The following is a 6,243-nucleotide window of genomic DNA, read 5'->3' on the forward strand; positions in this document are numbered from 1 at the left end:
CACTTCTTGTTTGTTGTATTTAAATATGCCTCATGTTCACTGGCCCTGTATTTCATGGCTTGCTATCAAGGCCTCAGAACATTTTAAATGACACACTATTCTTAAGCCTGTAGAGGAAGCCAAAAATCTGATAAAGATTATAATCTACCATTTCTTCATTTGATCTGTCATGCTGAATGCTTCAGACCACACTGCATACTTCACTGGCTCTTTTGCTTTTCCACATCAAATCCAAGGGATTCCTTAGTGAATCACTGAACAGAGACAAGGAACACTGCCTCAGCCACACCTGACCAACAGGAATCTGCACGTCAGCATGTACACATTCCAGGACCTGTTACACAGTGACAGTCTATTTTTGAGTGCGCTGAATAACAAACTACTTTCAAGGTCAAACCAGAAGTGGGGAAAAAGGAGAGGATATTGAAATTATTGATAGATATAGGTCGCACACTGCCATAATATGTCTTTTCTGAGTGTAACTATGTTCTGTCACCACCAGCATTTCTGACTTCTTGTAGCGCTGTAAGGGTGTGTGGGGCTCTCTCTCTGCTCATCACTGACTGTGCTCCTTGCAATTGCTGGCATAAGAGGGCGCAAGTGATGCAGCTCTGTGAGACTGATGCGGTAGCTACCAGAGCAGGGAAGCCTTACACCAGGACACAACAGTTTTAAGGTGAGGAGAAACACATGGTGAAGAGACGCTCACAGGCCCTGAGCACAAGAGAGCTAAAGTTTGGATGTCACCACTGATCTGAAATGACAGTGGACACTTTCCTTTCCTAGCCCAGTGCAGTGAGCAGCAGCAGCAGAAAAGCAAGAGCACTGCATTTAATGACACTGCAGTTGAATTTTTGGTTTCCTGAGACAGGATTGCAGTGAGTGCATTCTCTGAATGCTGCAAGCTTAATGTGCTTCTATCTCACTGCACTGTTTTTCAGTGCATAATGATCAATTTGGCATATGACCAGATGAGCATCTTAATGTACAATACAAAAAATCACTCCGCATGTTTGGGCATGTATTCAAGCTGATGGTACAGTTTCTCTGTTTTAATCACACTTCTATATTTCTATTCAAATTCATAGCATCAGTTAATGACTAACAAGACCCCTAACTGCAGTGACTGCATACTTATGTTGACTATTCTTAACCAAATAAAATTTTCAAGCACATCAATTAATAGTAACTACATACAGCTAAATACAGCTTAGGTACAGTGACATCATAGGAGTACTGTATCCCTGGTATAAAATTTTATACTAAATAGAAAACCTCTAAGAAGACGCAAGTAAACCAATGAACAAATTTGAACAAATGAGCAGGCAGCTTCATTGCAGGCTGCAGTAACTGATCCAGACACTGCCTAGTTCTCAACAGTCACTTTTGTCAAAAAAGTCTATTCTGCAAATGTTGTACATCTGGAGTAGGCTTCTCCTCTTTATTCAATTTAAGTTTCAAGAATTAAGCAAAAAATTTAAAAATAGTCTTGCACAGCAGTTGTTGGGATGTGCTTACCTTTTTCTCCACTTGTCCTTAACCTATTATGATTTTGAATTTGTAATATTTAAAACAACACTGACATTGAGATCAGTTAAATAAGCAGACTTAGAGTGCAAAGCATGTGTCTTCTGTAAGTATAATTATATTTTCATCCTTTCTATTTTATATTATGCTTCAAGGGAAGCATTTAACCCAGGACAAGGACATGTTGAAATTGTGTAGCCACTTTGTTGACTTTAAGGGGAAGTACTTTTCAGTGGAGGCAATCCTGTACTGTTAACATTGCCTTGAACTTTACTTTAGGGATCTGATGAAATACATTACTGAATATTAAATGATAACATTAAATAATGAAATATTGAGCATTAAGTAATAAAATGCTGTGTCATTATACAAAAATGTACTGTGCTGTTGTTCAGTTTTCAAATAAGTTTACGCTTTTGACAAATTCCAAGATGCTACGACAAATAGGAAAACATCTCATTTCACTTTAACTTACACATTGTATTTCTTAACACATTTCATAAGTTGATTAAATTATGTACTAGCAAGTGGAGTCTGATACAAATTTGAACCTTGCAACTTCTCTGCAAAAGCCTTTTAGGTATTAACAGCTCAATCACACAAGCTGCACTGCGTTTTATTTTAATGCATCTTTATTAACTAGTAGTAATGCAGATTAGCTCCCTCAAATGCCCTTCTGGAAAGACAGAATAAGGACCACACACAGATGGCTTAACTGTACAATATTAAATAACATGAGTTCTTTATTCTTTCTACATTTTGCCAGTCTTGTTTTCATGAGTCCTTCAGACATATTCATTAAAGGCAATAATTGAATTTTGGCAAAACACAAATGCTTTCTAACTAGAAAACAATCAATCCATCAATCCTGCCCCCTTTCTTTTTTTGGTCAGAAGTTCCTTGGCTTTTTCAAAAATATGTTTTAAAAGCCACTGCGGACATTTCCTCCTCAGTAAGGTTGTGCAGTGTGCAGCTGAAGAAAAAGAGGAGGAAGGAATGAGAGAGAGGTGAAGTTAGCAGATACCAATAGGAATCTCCACCAGGAATTTCATTACAAGATGCCTGTGATGTGGTCATCTCTCACTTCCTCGTGGAACAGGCTTCCCAGTTGGGAATCTGGGCAATAACAGAATAGTGAGAAAAAAAAGCAGACTTTTGGAAGCAAGAAGGAATATTCTACACATATTCAACACAAGCTTCCTTTCTAGGTATAACATCTCTGAGATCAGTGGAGCTCAACCTAGATTAAAAGCTGAAACCAAATAATTTTATATCTTTAAGTATTTATAAGTCCTTTATATAGGGCACAGACCTTTAATTGCTTATATTTGAAGCAACCACTTTCATCTGAAATTTAATGTAACATTTCCTATTTATCACAAACTTGTTCAAATTTCTGCACCGTGTCCATAATAGTTTCTGAATTAATTTTCTTAGCCCTCAATAAATTTAGATCAATTTTAAAATTCTTTTTTTACCCTTTATATAATGATATTCTCTTAGAAATCCTAAAACCAAATATTTTAACTTACCTACAAGGTTTTGTGTTACCACATTTGACATATTTAGTTAGTACTGGTGTATGTTTTTCTTAAGACTCCTCTTTATTATTTTTTTTTCCAGCACATAAGAAAACATTTCAGCACACTCCAGTGCTGATGCACCAGCATAATGAGTGTTTTTGCCAATGCACCTCTGGGAAAAGTGTAAGCAATTAACTGCAACTGCTACAGCTGAGAGGACACAAAGAAAGGCTTTGTGTTGATTTCATGAATGCTTCAGCTATCTGATAGTCAAAAAACACTTTTCATTTCTTTTTATATTAAGTATAGGCATTCAGAAAAACATTTTACTCCTTTTTATGGAGTAGAAAATTGTATTAAGTGCAAATCATGAGACAGTATGAACTCAGGAGGCAATCACAGCTTCCAAAACTGCTAACAAAATGCTGGGTGACTGCTAGGTCTGAGATTTCCTAATCTGTATTAAATTTTCTAAAAGTTGATGTCTGTTCAATACATAACACACGCAAGCATGTCTCTAAGCAATCCTATTGAAAATATTGTCTCACTGTGGCCAAGTTACTGCCAACTGAGTGTAACACCAAATTCTGTCACACCCACATCTGGTAGCAGAAGTAATTTTCATCATCTATCTACATTTATTTTTTATTTTTTTTAATGGAAGGAAGACAGCAAGTAAATAGAACAGAGTGGAAAAAAATGTACCCAAGTCTTTGTCACTGCTCTGTATTTGTAATTTTTTTTAATATACACATACATACATGTATAAATATTATACACATTCACAACCTACATTTCTGCTCATAAGGCAAGTTTACAAAATATTCAACCCACCAAGGCAATATATCTAACCAGTGCAAGTTTCACAAGAAGTCTCACAGGATTTTTTGTTTTACTTCAAGGCAATCTTGTATTAGGAAGCTAAATCTTTTAGAGCTTTGACCAATTTTCTAAAACTTAACTACAATCAAGGATAGAAATCGCACTGAAATCCTTAGCGTTGTTCCTGTCCATAATTTGACTGAGTTACTACTTCACCAAACAAATCAGATTGTTCACTTTTTTCGCTTTTATATTAAGAGGTCCCATATTGTCCAGAGATATTTGCCAATACAAATGGGCTCAATTCCAAAGGCTGCAAGTTTGGTTTACAGAGCTGAAGCTTTTCTGCAGCTTGAAGAACCACCAAAACTCAATAATTAAGCTTGTGGCATTTCTAATTGCAGAAATTTATGTTCAGATGTCCTAAACTGGGAAATAATAGCAAGCATTAACTGAAGAGGCTTTTTTTTTATTGCCCATAAAATTAATGAGAGTAAAACTGAAGGGCAGAATCTGTCTTTTTTCAAGTATGAATGATTAATTTTAAAAATCCAGTTTTAAAGCTAGAACACAGTGGTTTGTATTCTAAAAAGGTGATATATTAAGAGAAATCAAAATCCAGGTGTTCAGTATTTTAGTTAAGATTTTTCATAATTTCCATGATTAAAGTGATTTCCTGAATGTCCAAGAAATTCTTTCCTACAGGAGCCATTTTTAAATATTTCAAGGTTTTGTACTTTTTATTTTACCAAATTATTCGATGGTGCTCCTTTTAGTATCTGTAGGTACTCATAAGGAATAGGTAGCTATTATCTCTATCTCTGGATTTATTCTACATCTTTTAAATGCCAAGATCTAAGGCAAAATCTTAAGTATACAAGGAACCTCCTTAATAAGGTGAGAAGTCTCACAAAGTTTACAATCTCACAAGTTGGTGTTCAGATGTGTTTCTAAACTTTTCAGAGATGAGGGTTTGAAAGTCAAAGCCCTGTAGGAAGGGCTGATGAAGCAGCAGTCCACATGCACTGTTTGCAGGCCTCAGGTTAACTGGAAGCTCCTGACTACACAAACTCAGCATTCGACTTGAACTAAAAATACTGCCTTGCTTCAACATAAGCTTGGACTCAGCTTAAACTTACATAAAAGTGACTCTTCAGACTTAGATTTAAGATCCATTGCTATTACATGGATTTCAGGAAGCTGCATTCCAATCTCTTCACAGAGAAAACAGCCATAAAGGTTAGAGTCAAGATAACTGCTGGATTTCACTCTATGAAAATAAACTTTAATTCCTAAGAAACATTAAGAGTGAAGTAACACTCCTCACTTTAATAAAATTGATCAGAATAAATGTGCAAACAAGCCTTGGCTACACGCATTATCAGCCTATGTTAACATCAGGAGGAACATTTCTTTCACAAAGTAACACTTACTGGGTGTTTACTGTTCTGTACACTAAAATCCCTTTAATTTATCTGCATATTTATTCAACATCTGTACTTGAGTTTTGCTGCATGAGCTATCCAGACAGAACAATAGCTACTAGAACCACAACCACCTCTGCATAATTTCCACTGCATCAATTGATACTCTTTCCTCCAAAGGAAGATTTACATTCTAGTCAAGGGTAGAGAGTCCCAGACTGCAGTTTTCCTACTTAAATTCAGCAGAAAGACAAAATTAATAGCAGTGGTACACAAAGTAAATGCTAATTATGCTATGAAGAAATACCTGAGCAGATGGGTCAAGGATGAGCAAGGCAAAGGACAGAAGGGAAGCATGCAGCACTAATCAGAGCCACGAGGATGAAAACCCTTCCTCCCTACATACAGTCCACTCTGTTTTCCACAAAGATCCTAGCCCTGAATTCTGTACTCAGTGTGCTTGCTTTTCAAGTGAAAAAGCGCTGTACTATCAGTTACACAAATTTTTTAATTAGTATTGCTTTACACAGTAGTTAAAAAATTACCCTAGAAATGGTATCCATCATTGGCAGCACACAGACTGACCCATGAGGGATACACACTACTTCCAGTTGTGCATTTAACACTCACTGACCTGTATGGCTTTGACAGCTTGCATTCAACTTCTAACACACACTGAATGGAGCTGAGTTCTAGAAGTTTTCGATTGAAATCATCTTTTGACAGACAGAAACAGAAAGCTGAAAAATGAAAGGCAGACCAAGGAAAATCATGGAAAGCTGAACCTCGGCACTAAATTTAGTTGCAAGAGAATCAAAAACTTTCTTTTTTTTAATTTAGAATCTACAATATATTCAGCCATAATCAAGAGAATGTGACCAAAAATCTACATAGATATAAATTAGATATAACAGTGTTTTAATTACAAGTTTATAAAAAGTCCTTAC

At 36.0% G+C, this 6,243-nt stretch overlaps 1 long non-coding RNA gene across 1 annotated transcript in view; it reads right to left on the bottom strand.

Annotated features, from left to right (window-relative positions):
• LOC136055037 (uncharacterized) overlaps window positions 1-5,693 on the bottom strand; it is a 128,748-nt gene extending 123,055 nt beyond the window's left edge. Inside the window, exon 1 of the long non-coding RNA XR_010622797.1 lies at window positions 5,604-5,693. This is a non-coding gene — a long non-coding RNA (uncharacterized LOC136055037). The remainder of the gene's footprint in view (window positions 1-5,603) is intronic.
• Between the last annotated feature and the right edge of the window lie 550 nt (window positions 5,694-6,243).

Source organism: Cyrtonyx montezumae, unplaced genomic scaffold (genome assembly GCF_038088225.1).
Source record: "Cyrtonyx montezumae isolate F1298 unplaced genomic scaffold, pur_monq_1.0 scaffold_1, whole genome shotgun sequence".
Taxonomy (NCBI): Eukaryota; Metazoa; Chordata; class Aves; order Galliformes; family Odontophoridae; genus Cyrtonyx; species Cyrtonyx montezumae.